This window comes from Pleurodeles waltl, chromosome 5, assembly GCF_031143425.1.
Source record: "Pleurodeles waltl isolate 20211129_DDA chromosome 5, aPleWal1.hap1.20221129, whole genome shotgun sequence".
Taxonomy (NCBI): domain Eukaryota; kingdom Metazoa; phylum Chordata; class Amphibia; order Caudata; family Salamandridae; genus Pleurodeles; species Pleurodeles waltl.
The window spans coordinates 1,169,179,271-1,169,195,428 of record NC_090444.1 but is presented as its reverse complement, the minus strand read 5'-3'; positions in this window follow the sequence as shown (position 1 = coordinate 1,169,195,428).

The window sequence follows — 16,158 nt, the reverse complement described above, 5'->3', positions numbered from 1 at the left end:
GCCCACTGCTTGATCCTGGGGAGTGCAAAGTCACAGTCTCTCAAGTCTCTCAAGTGGGTGGTGTGCCCACTGCTTGGTCCTGGGGAGTGCAAAGCCACAGTCTCTGGAGTGGATGGCTTCTACACTGGTTCTGGAGGAGGTCTTGTGCCCAGTGTGCTTCATCCTGCCAAGGATTGGGTGAGTGGATGCCTTTCTCCACTGGTTCTGGGGGGTCCTTTGTGCCCAGCCTGCTTCATCCTGCCAAGGATAGGGTGAGTGGATGCATATCTCCACTGGTTCTGGAGGGGGGTTTGTGCCCAGTCTGCTTCATCCTGCCAAGGATAGGGTGAGTGGGTGGCTTCTTCCACTGGTTCTGGAAGGGGCCTTGTGCCCAGTGATGTAGCACTTGGGGTGTGGCAGTTCACATTCCCTCACCTGGGTGTCTGAGGCACGAGATTTGCAGGGACCAGGTAGCATGATAGTCCATGGAGGCAGGGTTAGACTCCATCCTGCGGCCCCTAAGGCTGGAACCTGGTGGTACTGCTGGTGCTGGTGGGGGTGCTGCCAGTGGTGGGGGGAGGCTCCAGCCCGTCTCCTGAAGCCTCGGATGGACGCACACTGGGGCTGCTGCTGCTGGTAGTGGTCCTACTGTCAGCGGTGCAGGTGGTGGTGCTTGCGGCGGGGATGCTGGCTGTGCTGGCCATGGTGCAGGTGCCGGTGCTGCCAGTGGCGGAGGGAGGCACCAGCCCTTCTCCTGCAGCCTTGGACGGCTGGCCGCTGGGGATGCTGCTGCTGACAGTAGTGGTGGCAGCGGCGGTGCAGGTGGCGGTGCAGGCGGTGGTGCTTGCGGCGCTGCTTGCGGAGGGGATGCTGGAGGTGCTGCCCGTGGTGCAGGTGGCGGGGCTGGCGGTTGTGTTGGTGGGCACCAGCCCTCACCTGCAGCATCCGATGCCTGAAGTGCCTTGCCCTGGGTTTTCTGCTCCTTCCTCACTTTGGCAGATGCTGTTGTGACCTTGGCTCTGGCAGCTGGAGTTTTTGAGGAGGCCTTGCTGGGTGGGTCGTGCTCCTTGCCCTTGCTGCATGCTGTCCCCTTCTTCACCTTGGCAGGTGGCACAATGGTTTGGTCCTTTGCAGGGGTCGGTGGCATACTGGCTGGCCTGACGGGTGCCCCCTTTGAGCCTCTGGGAGTTGCAGGTACCATGGCGGACGCCGACTTGGTGGCTGAGGTGCTGGCCAGGGTTCTGGACACCCTGGCCCAGGGGAAGGGTGGGGGGGGAGGAGTAGGGAACAGGTCAATGTTTGCCAGGAAAAGTTTTTTATACACACTGGGGCGGGAAGAGGGAGAGGGTTTGGGAGTGGAGGAAGAGGGAGTGGTTGTAGGAGGTGTCTGTCTGCTGAGTTTGGGTGAAGGTGCATGGGCTGGATGCTGTTGTGAGGTGGATGGCTGTTGGGTGGGTGGGTGCTTGCGTTTGTGTACTTTGGGAAGAGGGGTCACAGACACACTGGGAGAGGACACAGGGGACGTGTGCATGGTTGGGGGATGGTGACTGCTTGTGAGGGGTGTGTTGTGATGGGCGTGCTGGTGATGGAGGTAGTGGATGAAGATGTAGAGCATGCAGATGTGAATGGAGACGCTACTGGGAGGGAGGTGAACAAAGGGGAGGAGGGGACACAGTGGAGGCAGTGGATGTTGCTGTGTCTGCGTGGGTATGGTGCTTGTGTGAGTGCCTGTGAGATGAAGTGTGGTGCTTATGTTTGCCTGAGCCACATTTGTGTGTTGATTTGGGTGAATGCTGGTCTAAAGGTGTGCTTGGGATAGGCTGGGGTTGAGGGGATTGGGTCTGGGTAGAGTAAGTTAGAGGGGGGAGGCTAGACACAGGGACAAGGGCTGCCATCAGCGCAGAGGCCAGAGCCTGAAATGCTCTCTGTTGGGCTGCCACGCCAGAGTGAATGCCCTCCAGATATGCATTTGTTTGTTGCAATTGCCTCTCGACACCCTGGATGGCATTCAGTATGGTTGACTGCCCAACAGTGAGGGATCTCAGGAGGTCAATAGCCTCCTCACTGAGGGCAGCAGGGCTGACTGGGGCAGGGACTGAGGTGCCTGGGGCGAAGGAGATGCCCACCCTCCTGGGTGAGCAGGCAAGGGAAACACTCTGAGGGGCTGCTGGTAGGGCGGTGCTGGTAGAAGGGGTGGCAGCTGTACGTTTTGACACATTCATTTATGTCAAAAGGTGTTTCTGACGCCTCCACGCCAGGACCATCAAGATCAGGAACATACATTTGAGTTCCGAACAGGCACTTATATGAAGTACGACCCCCCATGGACCTTCTAGGCAGATTGTTAAGTGCTCTCTGAACTCTATACAGGTGATTAAGCCAACTATGACCCGTACCTAAGACTCTGGCTGTTAAGGATTGCTTTAAATCATGGTTTAATCGTTCCACAACACTATTTCCCTCGGGATGAAATGGAGATGAGTACTGGAGTTGGACCCTCAACGAAGCCATGGCGTCCCTGAATGCCCTTGAGGCGAAAGCAAGGCCCTGGTCTGAGTGGAAAGCCGCAACCGCATATGTACCGATAAAGACTCGCAAATCTTTGATAACAGTCCGAACGTCAGCCGAGCGTTGTGGCCACACCCATAAAGATCTGGAGCAAGAATCAATAGCGACTAATATTTAATTGTATGCACTATCCGGTGTTAGGGGACCGCAATGGTCCAAGTACACACATTGTAATGGTATATTTGAAATCAAGAGGCGTGTCTGCGGCGGACGTTTGGCAGTGGAAACTTTGATTTAATTTCAGATGTCACAGCAAAGGACATACTGCTTGGGCTCTTTGTAGAGGCCTGGCCACCAATAGCGGGCTTGTAAGATTGAAATTGTAGCTGCCACATCAGCATGGGCAGATGCCACCCCTTCATGCGCTGCTTTAAATAATTGTCATCTTATATCTCTGTTGGAGTATCTCGTACCCCTACGCCTGGTATCTTAACCTCAGCATTTAGCATACCTCCCATGCGGTAGGAATATTTGTCAGAAAATTCTTTTGGATAGGGCGTATCATCCACCGTAGCTGTCACGGCAGCCCATATATCTGCGTCCAGTTTTGAACTTAAGCGAGTTACTACAGCAACAGCAGCCACAGCCACTGCTGACTTTCGGCTTCATCAACCAGTGTATTCCCAGCAACGTGCATTCCAACGCGCTGGTGTCCAAGTGTGTGTACAACATGGACATTTGGTAGCGTTTCTTTCAGATCTGCTACTTTCCCCCAAAGAACTCGTGTTTAATGGTGTTGCCTTTAGAATCTCTCAACCCATTCTGGCACCAGTAATGCAGCCATTCATTGAAGGACTGAACACAATAATATGAATCACAAACAATCAGCGTTGGCTGTGCAGGATCCGTAGGTTCCAGTGCCATCAACAGCGCTTTCAGCTCTGCCAATTGTGCTGTGCACTCCCCTAGGGTTTGTGTAAATGTATGTAGGGGACAGATTTATTGTCCTCCATATAGCTGTTTACGACAGGCCAGCAGCAGAATATTGGTGTTTTGTGCCAATTGCAAGTTGTGCAGAGCCATCGGTGTACATGACTCTATGATATTGTTCGATAGGCAGTGTATTTGCTGGAACTGGGTATTCTAGTTCATACTGCAAAAATTGTTGCGTTTGTAATTTTGGGTCAAAAATTTAATCTACATCAGTGGCTGTCAAAGACGTGGCCCATTGTATCCATCATAGATCTAATGCTTTTGCGTTTAGAACGCTGGCTTTTGTAACAGCCTCTAGGGCTGGGATTGGAAAAACGACAGTAATGCGTTTGCCTTGGCCTACAGGTCTTTCTTTAATGACAGCCATTTGTACAGCAGTGAGGATTGTCTCAGTGGGAGCAAAGCGTTGTTCTGCCACTGAGTATAAGTGTGATTTGTATGCAATCGGGACTGTCTCACCTTCATTAAATGTCACATAGGTGAAACCGATGGCACCAGCAATTACTCTGATGACCAAATGTGTTTTATTGTCCCTTGTGTGTAAATGTTGTGCTGCAGGCATGTTTGTCTGCAGTTCTCTAAGAATTTGTGTATGTCCAATTGTCCAAAATTTACTTGAGAAAGCAGGACTTGAAGCGTGAAGCATAATCTGGAATGTAAGTTCTGCCAAAATTTAGGAAACCCAATAGTGATTGGAGTTGTTGATAGTATTTGGAGGTTGCAGTTGTGCGCATTTTTCTAATAATTGTGGTGCTAGGCTCTTTCCTTCACTTGACAGCTCATATCCCAGAAACAGGACACTGAGGAATGCAATTTTTGTTTTTTTTAAATTGAATTTGTAACCAAATTCAGCAAATCTGACAACAATGCAGGCTACCCGTCTTAAATGTTGTAGTAATTCCTCATCCGTAAGGTAAATATCATTTACATAGGACAATGCTTCAGGGTCAATCTCGTGCAAAATTGCAGTAACACAAGCTGCAAACAGTCCTGGGATGTTCTTATACACCTGAGGTAAACAACAGAATTTTTTCTGGGAGCCTAGTGCACTGAAACTTGTTAAGTCTCTACTCTCAGGTGCTATATTCTGGCAGAAAAAAACATTGGAAATGTCCAGTGTTTTTCAGTATTTTTTACGCACTATATTGTTCATCAGTGCTGTGCTATGTGAGTTTTGTATAGCATATGTACATGTATGACTGTTTAAATGTCTGTAGCCTAAGACTATTCTGTATGAATGGACAGGTTTTGCTACTGGGAATAACAGATTATTAATTGGGGAGACACAGGGTTCAATTATGCCCTGGTACTCTAATTGTGTGAGTATTTCCCTCACGGGGGCTTTTGCATCTTGTTTTCTTGGATAATGTGGTTGTGGTTGGGTGTTGATTTTTATTAGGAATTACATTGTAGGGGGATTTTTTATCCCATCCTAAGTGATTGTGGAATAAAGCAAGTGCCTGTGCCAAAGCACAATTAATGGCATAGGATTTAGCGAGTTCCTCTGGAACAAGGGGCGAGAAAGAAGGTTTAATAACGTCTTCTCCATATGGGCAGGTACGGACAAATTCAGGTGGCCAATCTTGTTCAGGCAACAAAACATCATATATGTTTACTACGCGATCCCAAAAGATTGCGTCTATTATGCTCTCAATGTCTTCTTCTAATTGTAGCATTACATTATACACCCTATCAGGCGTGGAGACACGCATGTCCGCAGTTTCTACTTGTATAAAGTCATCAGTTACTTTCACCTCCAGATGCTCTAGAAGACTCCGGCGAACTATTGTGACCTCTGCTGCACTGTCTAGCAGAGCTAGGGCCACTTCCTGTTCTTTAAGAGGACCTCTTCCTGAGTGGGATGTCTGACTGCGACCGTTGCCACCTTTTTTCTTTTTGAATTGGGGTTTTTGTTGGGCAGGTTTCTCTTCCTTTTTAACAGAAACTTCTGATGAGCGTTGTGATTACTGTCTCGGTTTCACGTACTCTGATCTTCGCTCTGATCGCCCACCTCTCTCATTTAATTTTTCCGATGAGTCCTGAAAGGTGGTGTGTATCAGTAAATTGATATCTATCAAGTGTTTTTATATTATCTCTATTTCTGAGATTTTATCTATTCTGTGGGGTCTCCATACGTGGAGAATCTCCCCTCTCTTTTTTAGGAGTTTGTTGTTTTTTATCCCAGCCTTTCTTATTACCCTCAGGAGCTTGCTTGGAAAAATCTTTATTAGATTTGCCCTGAAATTGTGGTTTAGTTGGTCTGGCCCCTAAACTATCTCGACCAACGCTAGAATAGGTCTCTGCGATAATATTAGGCAGCTTGCGTTCCTGATCAATCAATCAATCAATCAATCATTGGATTTATAAAGCGCACTACGTACCCGTGAGGGTTTCAAGGTGCTGGGGGGGGGGGGAGCTGGTGTTACTGGTCGAAGAGCCAGGTCTTGAGGAGTCTTCTGAAGGTGAGTAGGTCTTGAGTCTGTCGCAGGTTGGTGGGGAGGGTGTTCCAGGTTTTGGCGGCAAGGTATGAGAAGGATCTGCCCCGAAGGTCTTTCTTCGGATGCGGGGGACGACGGCGAGGGCGAGGTTAGAGGAGCGGAGCTGACGGGTGGGGGTGTAGAAGCTGAGTCTGTTGTTTAGGTAGGCTGGTCCGGTGTCGTGGAGTGCTTTGTGAGCGTGAGTAAGAAGCTTGAAAGTGATCCTTTTGTCCACGGGGAGCCAGTGAAGGTTTCTCAGGTGGTGGGAGATGTGGCTGTGGTGGGGTACGTTGATGATCAGTCGGGCGGAGGTGTTTTGGATGCGTTGGAGGCGTAGCAGGTCTTTCGCTGGGATGCCTGTGTAGAGTGTGTTGCCATAGTCCAGCCTGCTGCTGACGAGGGCCTGTGTCACTGTTCTTCTTGTTTCTGTCGGGATCCACTTGTAGATTCTGCGGAGCATGCGGAGTGTGTTGTAGCAGGTGGAGAAAACTGCGTTGACCTGTTTAGACAAGGTGATGGAGGAGTTGAGGATGAAGCCCAGGTTGCGAGCTTGGTTGGTCGGTGTCGGTGGAGTTCCTAGTGCGGTGGGCCACCAGGAGTCGTCCCAGGCGGAGGGGGTGGATCCGAGGATGAGGACCTCCGTCTTGTCCGAGTTCAGTTTCAGGCAGCTGATTCTCATCCATTCGGCGATGGATTTCATCCCCTCGTGGAGGTTGGTTTTGGCGGTGCGCGGGTCTTTGGTGAGTGAGCTGGGTGTCGTTGGCGTAGGTGAGAATGTTGAGGTTATGTTGTCGGGCCACTTGTGCGAGGGGGGCCATGTAGATGCTGAACAGCATCAGGCTGAGGGATGAGCCTTGGGGGACACCGCAGATGTTGTCGGTGGCTTCGGAGCGGAAGGGGGGGAGGCGGACTCTCTGGGTTCTGCCGGAGAGAAATGAGACGATCCAGTCGAGGGCTTTTCCTTGAATTCTGGTTTCGTGGAGGCGTGATTCCAGGGTGCGGTGGCAGACTGTGTCGAAGGCAGCAGATAGGTCCAGGAGAATGAGGACTGATGTTTCGCCGTTGTCCATTTGGCGTCTGATGTCGTCTGTGGCGGCGAGAAGGGCGGTTTTGGTGATGTGGTTTCATCTGAAGCCGGACTGGGAGGGGTCTAGGATGCCGTTGTCTTCCAGGTGGCTGGTTAGTTGTGTGTTGATGATTTTTTCAATCACCTTTGCTGGAAAGGGGAGCAGGGAGATGGGTCGGAAGTTCTTGAGGTCATTGGGGTCTGCTTTGGATTTCTTGAGGAAGGCGCGCATTTCGGCGTGTTTCCATTTTTCAGGGAATGTCGCTGTTTCGAAGGAGATGTTGATGACCTTCCCTAGTTGGGGGGCGATGGTGGCGTCGGCTTTGTTGTATACGTGGTGGGGGCAGGGGTCTGACGGAGATCCTGAGTGGATGGAGTTCATGATCTTGCGTGTCTCTGTGTCGCTCACGTTGGTCCAGGAGGTCAGGTGGTTTGCACAGGTGGAGTGTTCAGGGGTGGGGTCTGGCGTGGGAGTGGCATCAAAACTGTTGTGGATGTCCATGATCTTCCGGTGGAAGAAGGTGGACAGTGCGTTGCAGAGTTCTTGGGATGAAGGATTTTGTTGACGTTGGTGCTGGGTTTGGAGAGTTATTTCACAATGCTGAAGAGATCTTTGCTGTCTTGTGCGTTGTTGGCCAGGCGGTCTTTGAAGTGGGATCATTTGGCTTGTCTGATGAGTTGGTGGTGCTTGCGGGTGGCGTCCTTGTGGGCTGTGAGGCTGTCAGGTGTGCGTTTGAGGAGCCATTCCTTTTTTAGCTTCCGGCAGTCGCGTTTGTAATTTAGCAGCTTGTCGGTCAACCAGGTGGCTTTCCTTCTGGCTTGGTTGACGGTGAGTTTTTTGAGTGGCCCGAGGGTGTTAGCGCAGTCGTTGATCCACAGGGTGAGGTTGTTGGCGGCGGTGTCTGGGTCGGTGGAGTCGGGGTGGGTTCTGGACGAGGGTGTTGGTAAACTGGTCTTCCGTAACTTTGTTCCAGCATCGGCGGGGTGGTTGTTGGGTGCAATGGTGCTCGGTATGTTTTTTGTAGGTGAAGTGGATGCAGTGGTGGTCGGTCCATTGGAGTACAGTGGTATGGTTGAAGGTGATGTGGGCGCTTGAGGAGAAGATGGGATCAAACGTGTGGCCGGCGATGTGGGTTGGTGTGTTGACGAGTTGTCTGAGGCCGTGGTTGGCGAGGTTGGCGATCAGAGTAGTGGAGTTGGTGTCGTTGTTGTTCTCCAGGTGGAAATTTAGGTCCCCGAGGAGGATGTAATCTGTTGAGGTGAGTGCGTGGGTGCTGGTGAGGTCGGCGAGGGATTCGCTGAATGGTGCTTGTAGTCCGGGGGGGGTCTGTTGATGAGCGTTTCTCTGAGAGTGGTGTTGGGGTCGGTGTGGATGCGGAAGTGTAGGTGTTCGGCGGTCTTGAGGGAGTCGGCGGTGTGGGTGTCGACATTGAGGGAGGATTTGTGGGCGATTGCTATGCCTCCTCCGATTCCGTTGTTGCGGTCCCTACGGATGATCTTGTAGCCGTCCAGGATGGCTATTGCGATGTCGGGCGCCAAGGAGTCGTTCCACCAGGTTTCGGTCAGGAAGGCTACGTCTGGGGTGGTGGAGTCGAGCAGGTCCCAGAGCTCGATGGCGTGCTTGTGTGCGGAGCGGGTGTTGAGGAGTATGCAGTGGAGGTGGTTAGTTTCGGTCTTTGTCGGTTTCGTTGTTCTGTCACAGGTGAATCTGCAGGTGTGGCATGCGAAGAGACCTTAGGTGTTCCTTGGTGAGGACTGAGAGCATGCTGTGGTGCGGCCGGGGTTGAGGGCGTTGAGTTGGTCGGCCGTGTAGCGGCGTCTGGAGGTGCTGGGGTCTCGCAGACCGGGGGGGTGGCGCTGGGCACGGTCCAGACACGTACGGGCGCAGACGGGCTTGCCTTTGGTGCGCCTTCGGCGCGCCAGCGGTGCGCCCGCTGTGCGGCCAGCCTGCGGCTGCCATAAGAGGAGGGGAGGGTGGGAGTGGCAGCTGGGAGGTGGGAGGGCTTATCCTATGAGAGGGCTGGGGGGGTGGGGCCGCAGGGGACGCAGCGGCGGGAAAAGGGAGAAGGAAAACGGTGAGAGAACGAGGGGGGAGGCGGGAGGGGCCGCAGGGGACGCAGCGGTGGGAAAAGGGAGAAGGAAAACGGTGAGAGAACGAGGGGGGAGGTGGGAGGGGCCGCAGGGGACGCAGCGGCGGGAAAAGGGAGAAGGAAAACGTTGAGAGAACGAGGGGGGAGGCGGGAGGGGCCGCAGGGGATGCAGTGGCGGGAAAAGGGAGAAGGAAAAAGGTGAGAGAACGAGGGGGGAGGTGGGAGGGGCCACAGGGGATGCAGCGTCGGGGAAGCAAAAAGCAGTAAAGAACGGGAAAGGTGGTAGCGCGGAAGGCGGAGCGGGGACCGACCTACCTGCAAACAGGTCAAAGGTATCTGCTATCTCGCTGTGGCTGTCATAAGAGGAGGGGAGGGTGGGAGTGGCAGCTGGGAGGCGGGAGGGCTTGTCCTATGAGAGGGCTGGGGGGTGGGGCCGCAGGGGATGCAGCGGTGGGAAAAGGGAGAAGGTAAAAGATGAGAGAACGAGGGGGGAAGCGGGAGGGACAGCAGGGGACGCAGCGGCGGGAAAAGGGAGAAGGAAAAAGATGAGAGACGAGGGGGGAGGCGGGAGGGACCGCAGGGGATGCAGCAGCGGGAAAAGGGAGAAGGAAAACGGTGAGAGAACGAGGCGGGAGGCGGGAGGGGCCGCAGGGGACGCAGCGGCGGGAAAAGGGAGAAGGGAGAAGGAAAAAGGTGAGAGAACGAGGGGGGAGGCGGGAGGGGCCGCAGGGGATGCAGCGGCGGGAAAAGGGAGAAGGAAAACGGTGAGAGAACGAGGGGGGAGGTGGGGGAGGCGGGAGGGGACGCAGGGGACGCAGCGGCGGGAAAAGGGAGAAGGAAAAAGGTGAGAGAACGAGGGGGGAGGCTGCAGCGGGGAAGCAAAAAGCAGTAAAGAACGGGTAAGGTGGTAGCGAGAAAGGCGGAGCGGGGAGCGACCTACCTGCAAGCAGGGTCAACGTCATGGAGCCGCATGCGCACTGTTAGTGCGCCCGCTTCCCCTTTAAGATTACTTAAAATAATTGAGGATACTGTAGCAAAGTTGCCCATTAGTTGCATCTCCAAGTCCAGTGCCGGGGCAGCCCCGTATTCATCTTGAATTTGTTTCAACACTTCCGGTAAATTGGCAAGTGTCAGTGTACCGTGTGCGTTGTATAGAGCGCAGGAAATACTGTGCCCCAAGTATTACAGTTATCTACTGTAGGGACCATCCCAAATGGCAAGCACATCGTTAGAATTCTATGTTTATCCTGAGGTCCCGTATTGGGAAATACTACTTCCAGCACATTTATTTTTTGGGCTAACCAAAACGGAGTTTCGTCTCGTTTGGTGGGTACTTTACCCATGATCGAATGTAAAGTCGCAGGGTTTATACCTGCATGACTGCATGTGGTTGTGCTGGAGAAGCACGTGCTGGGTTTGTATTTAATGTTTGCATCACAAATTGTACTAATCGTCTATATGTTGATGTTAATTCAGTATATAAGCAACGAACCTCAGCTACTGCTAAAGTCGCTACTGCAGGATGTGGTGCATAGGTGGCCAATAAAGTCCAGGTAGGACCATTGTTACTTAGAGGACCTAACCTTACTGGTAATATTGTGTGGGGTAGGGTGCCATCAAGCCAATTATTATGTTCTTGATAAGATTATGTTATTTCTAAATATGCATATGCCCTGTATTGTCCAGGTGCGTGTGCATGTGTGTAGTGATCAAATGTATTTGTGTTCCCATCAACTGCTTGAAATGTGACCCAAGAATAGAAGAGTTCTGTTCCATAAGCTGGATGGGCATCCACCACAAATGTGAGTGGACCCCCCTGGGCCGTTAGGCCGTTTTCTAGTGAGTGTGCAGTCAGAGGTTGTCTCATGTTGACTGCTATTGCTATCTGCTGTGGATTTGCCGTACTATATCAAAGAAATGTTCAGAGAAGGCACACCAAATAGGGTTTTCCTTTCAAAGTTCAAGCTTGAACAATCTCCAGCCACAAATAGGATAGCCTACGTAGCTGGGGTGGAAATCCTCAGTACCATGGACTTCTCCGTATATAGTATTGAGGCTTCATTCTATAGAATGAGGCAGAGATACTCCGGAGGACCCGAAAATTAGAGCCTGACCAAACGTTGGCGGCACCATGTCGTGTAGGCTCTCATTATTCTAATGAGACTACTGGATTTTGAGCAGCAGAATCGCCCGCGGTGTGGGAGATTAAGTCTAACCCACTGCAGATGACACCCGTCGCTCCAATCCGGGTTTTGCTCCGGCTAACTAGCAGTGCCTCATCTCTACCCAAGGATAGGGATGAATGGGCAGCCGAGCGCATGACATGCTTGGTTTCTCAGGGAAGCCGTGGTCACTCAGGTCTCATCCGTTTCTCTCAGTTATACTTAGTCTCATATATAAATGACAAACAGAGGCAGTATATGTTTCAGTAATGAATTTAATAAAATGACTGCATCTTAGATAGCAAAGAGTGAGCTGCAATAACCAGGACTACACAACATGAGAGTATTAAAATTGTGACGAGAAGAGTGAAGCATAAAAATAACGCTATCATCTTGTCACTGTTGTCAATAGACTAACTCCTACCTAGACTATGATAGAGCACAGCATGTTAAGCTCTAATTCTGCCCGTCAGGTTCCCCTGGGACAACATCATCCCCCATACCTGAGCAAAGGCCTGTTGTCTGCGTTAGCATATGTAGCAAAGCATTCGGCAATCAGCATACAGTTGTGGTTCTCTGGCTGTAATCTCCCTCTAACATGTAAGGGACAAGGAAGTGTTTTTATAACAACACAGCTGATGTTCTGGGAAAATGCCCCAATGTAAGGATGTGTGTTTTCTACGAATGTTGGAGACTAAATTTCTACCACGTTCACCGGCAATGTACCGTGCTGTAGCCTTGGAAGAAGCACAGAGTAACAAAGAATGTCTTGTTTGAGAACAGAGTGCTGGCCTAGGCAAAACCAGTTAGATTAACAGAAAATAAAACAAGACCGTAAAAGTGGCTATTGAACAATAATAAAATTAAGCCGAATAAAAATATATCTAGGTTAAGGTGCACAGCGGCTTGGCCTAGTGTGTTAAAATAATGTGCATGGAGCTATGGCTAAAATGGATACACAACTGGATGATGTTTTAGCAGTTGTTCTGGGGACCTGATGACCACAATGTACCTTTGTGTATGAGATATCTTCTGAAGGTCCTGCAGCTGTAAGCTTCCTTTTCTTTGAGGCCTGGGAAGACGGGCAAAGATGTTCTCAGGAAATGTTGGATTTTGATTGGCCCTCGCTTCTTTGGAACCACTGGTAGTTATTCTTTGTTTTAGAAATGTATGTTTTAATTGGGAATTCCTAAGCTAGTTAGTTTCAGATACTCCTATTAATTGTTTCTTATCTTCTCCTAGAAAATCGTGTTTACTTTTCTTTCTCTTATTACAGTTAGCGGTTTTTGTCAAGTGAGCTGTCTGACAATCATTGTGAAACAAAAGGCACAACATTTAAACAGCTTGTAAATGAACAGTACAAGTATTTCAAAATATATCAGGAATTAGGAAATACTTTTTTGTAATTCAGAAGTGTAAGGCAAACAAAGATTTAAATAGGAGCAAAGCAAATCAGAGCACTTTACTTGGTGATGTGCAAATGACAAATATTTGCAGAAACTCAATTTCCAAACCTTGTACACTATGTAGTCATCAGTAAAATCGCATGTCAGTGGGAAGTGCTGAGGCCATTTCAATAGAAAATCTGCTGATTACAAACAAGTGTGCTACCACCTCATGCTTGAGGTATGTATTCATTAAAGTGATAGGTTTTAAACATGATTTAAGAAACATTCCTGCCCCTGCCCTGATGAGAATGTGGTTAATAAAGAGGCAAGTCAGCAGTTATGTGTATCTTATATGTAGCTGGATTTGTATTATGTATGGAGCACATGTTTAGTCTTTTAAATCAAATAAAAGTGTTCTTTGTACAGCAGACATGCTGAACTTGCAGATTTGAAGGTGCTCTTATATCTGAGAAAGAAGAAAATGGCATCTCAGTGAACTCAACTATTTACCCATGATCACATAATTTTAAACCATTTTATAGGTCAAGAGCATTACAATAAGGTAGAGTAGATTATTTAAGTCGCTAGATCTGCAGGTCTAGTAAAATGTTTATGATTTTTTTAGGCTTGTTGATGTTAAGCTTCAATTCATAATAAAGGTCCACCTACTCGAGTGCAGCTTGTACTTGAACTTGCACCGAAGATTTGCACAGTGGGAACCCCCACCCCATTTTGCTTTAGTATTAAACCTGTTCAGAAAGACAATAAGAGTTGAGACTCTGTGACCAATCTGATCTTGGTCTTCTGCTAAGCCTAGCATATGCTAGTACCTTTGGTAATCCAATCACAGTGATTATGGACATTTGGCTCAGAGTAAGAATTAATGTGAATGTAGATTTATTACAAGGTTAATGTCTGCTAGAAAAAAATAGTGTATTAGGGAAAGAAAGCAGAGTGTTTGTTGGAAATGGCCATTTTTGCAGGGTTATCCCCAAACCTTTTGCATCTGACCTCCTGTTTTTTACTGTGTGCTGCATTTAGTTTTTGCTGGCTTTAGGACTCTGGCCACTTTAACACTGCTAACCAGTGCTAAAGTGCAAGAGCTCCCTGTCTAAATTGTATTGGTGATTGGTTTATCCATGATTGGAATATCTGATTTAGTAGTAAGTCCCTAGGACAGTGCATGGTATGTGTGCAGGGCCTGTAAATCAAATGCTACTAGTGGGCCTGCAGCATTCATTGAGCCACCCACATGAGTAGCCCTGTAAATATTTCTCAGGCCTGCCACTGCAGTGCCTGTGTGGGCAGTTTTAAACTGCCATGTCGACCTGGCAAGTGCACTCACTTGACAAGTCCAAGCCTGCCTTTTTATTACCTGTACATTACCCCTAAGGTAGGGCCAAGGCAGCCCCATAGGAGGGTGCAGTGTATTGAAAAGGTAGGACATGTACTGATGTGTTTTACATGTCCTGATAGTGAAGTACTGCTAATTTCATTTTCCACAATGGAAAAGCCTATCTCTAACATAGGGCAACATGGGAATTGCCTTGAAATATCTTTTAAGTGTAATTGCGCTTTGGGAGCATATAGAAATATAGAGTTTGGGGTCTCTGAACTCACTATTTAAAAATCCAACTGTTGGTGAAGTTGGTTTTTGAATTGTAAGTTTGAAAATGCCATCTTTAGAAAGTGGGCATTTTCTTGCTTGATCATTCTGTGCCTCTACCTGTCTGCTGAATACATGTCTGGATCAGGATGACAGCTATTTGTGCATTCACTCCAGACAATCACACAAAGGGAGCGCAGGTGTGCCTGCATATCCTGATGGTCCATCACCAGGCTGATGGGTCTTCCTGAGCTAGAGCCGTGGAAGGAGCTGACACTTGCTCCTGGATAGGCCTGTGCCTGTCGTCTCACAAAGCAGTCTCCACACCCCCTACCCCTCATGATGTCTCTGGCAACAGGGCAGGGAAAGGCAGGGTCCTGTGCACTACAAAGACTTCTCTCTGAAGTTTACCTACTTCAAAGACAGAAATGGGCATAAGTACTGGCCCTCTGACACCACATAGTTAGAATCCTTCTGGACTGAGGAAACTCTACCAGGAAGAAGAGCTGGATGCTGTAGAAGGGACTTCCACTCTACCTGTTGCTTCGTTGTTCTGGTCTGCTGTTTCCGTCCTGGGAGTGAAAAAGACTGAGCTTTGCTTTATACATTTTACTTCCAAAAGTTGTCCAAGGGCTTGAACTGAGTTTGCCTCCTGTTAAGAAGTCTCAGGGATATCCAAGACTTCCTCTGCGAGTGCCTGGGCTCTTCTGCTGAGAGTCCTGACTTGCCAAGTAATGCCAACTCCAGGCATCAACACACCACGCCGGAAGAATCTACACAGCCCCTGTCTTGCAGCTGAAGAATCGATGCAGCACCTGCCCTGCAACTGGAGAATCAATGCAGCGCCTGCCTCACGGCTGCAGAATCAGTGCAGCGCCTGTTTTCCTGGGGCCCCATCAACACAGTGTGTCTGGATTTTCCACGCATGGTCCCCAGGTGCTAATTTTTTATTGATCCTGCACTGCAGTAAGGAACCGGGGCAGCGTGTCTGGAAATCAATACATCACCATTCCTGGGAGGAAAGAATCAAAGCATAATTTCCCCTGCCAGTAAAGAACTGATGCAACATCTCACCTACAAGGAAAGACCCCTCACGTATCACCTCCCCCACACAGTAAGGAATCGACGCATCGCTTTGCTTTTTCAGCACCTCACATCACCTGTGGCCCACATCGTCTTTGTTTTTGATGCATCCCTGATACTTTGTGCTAAAGAGATACATCCATTGATAGATATGGATTAAGACTTGCTTAACTTTTAAAAAGAGATATTTTGGCTTGTGTATGTTGGATTTTTGTTATCTTGGTTTTGTTTTACTCTGATAAATATTGGCTATTATTCTTACCTGGTGTGGAGTCCTTTTGTAGTGTTTGCACTGTGTTACTGTGCGTGTGTGTGTGTGTGTACAAATACTTTACACATTGCCTTTGAGGTAAGCCAGACTGCTTGTGCCAAGCTCCCAAGGCGGTGAGCAGAGGTTATCATAGCTGTGTGACTTCCTTATCCTGACAGGAGTGAGGGCCCCTACTCAGGCAAGGTGAAAACCACTGCCAACTAGAGACCCCATTTTTAACAGTGTGGAATAAGGTCAGGTAAACATTTCAGAATTAAGGACAGAAATCACTGCTGTTGTTGAGACTCTTGATAGCAGGAGAAAAGGATGGTGTTTGCACCGTGCAAACTTGGTGCAAATTCAGAAACTTTGATAATCTTACTTGGATGGATTTTTACTTTGAATTGAAGCTTGAAATCATTGATACAATAACATAAAAAAACAGCGAAGCATGTTTTGCCCCACAGGAACAACAGAGAGTAGTAATTTGCAAACCATAAAGGTTTTATTAACATATTAGTATTGTTACAGTCTCAAATCAACCAGTTTAATCATA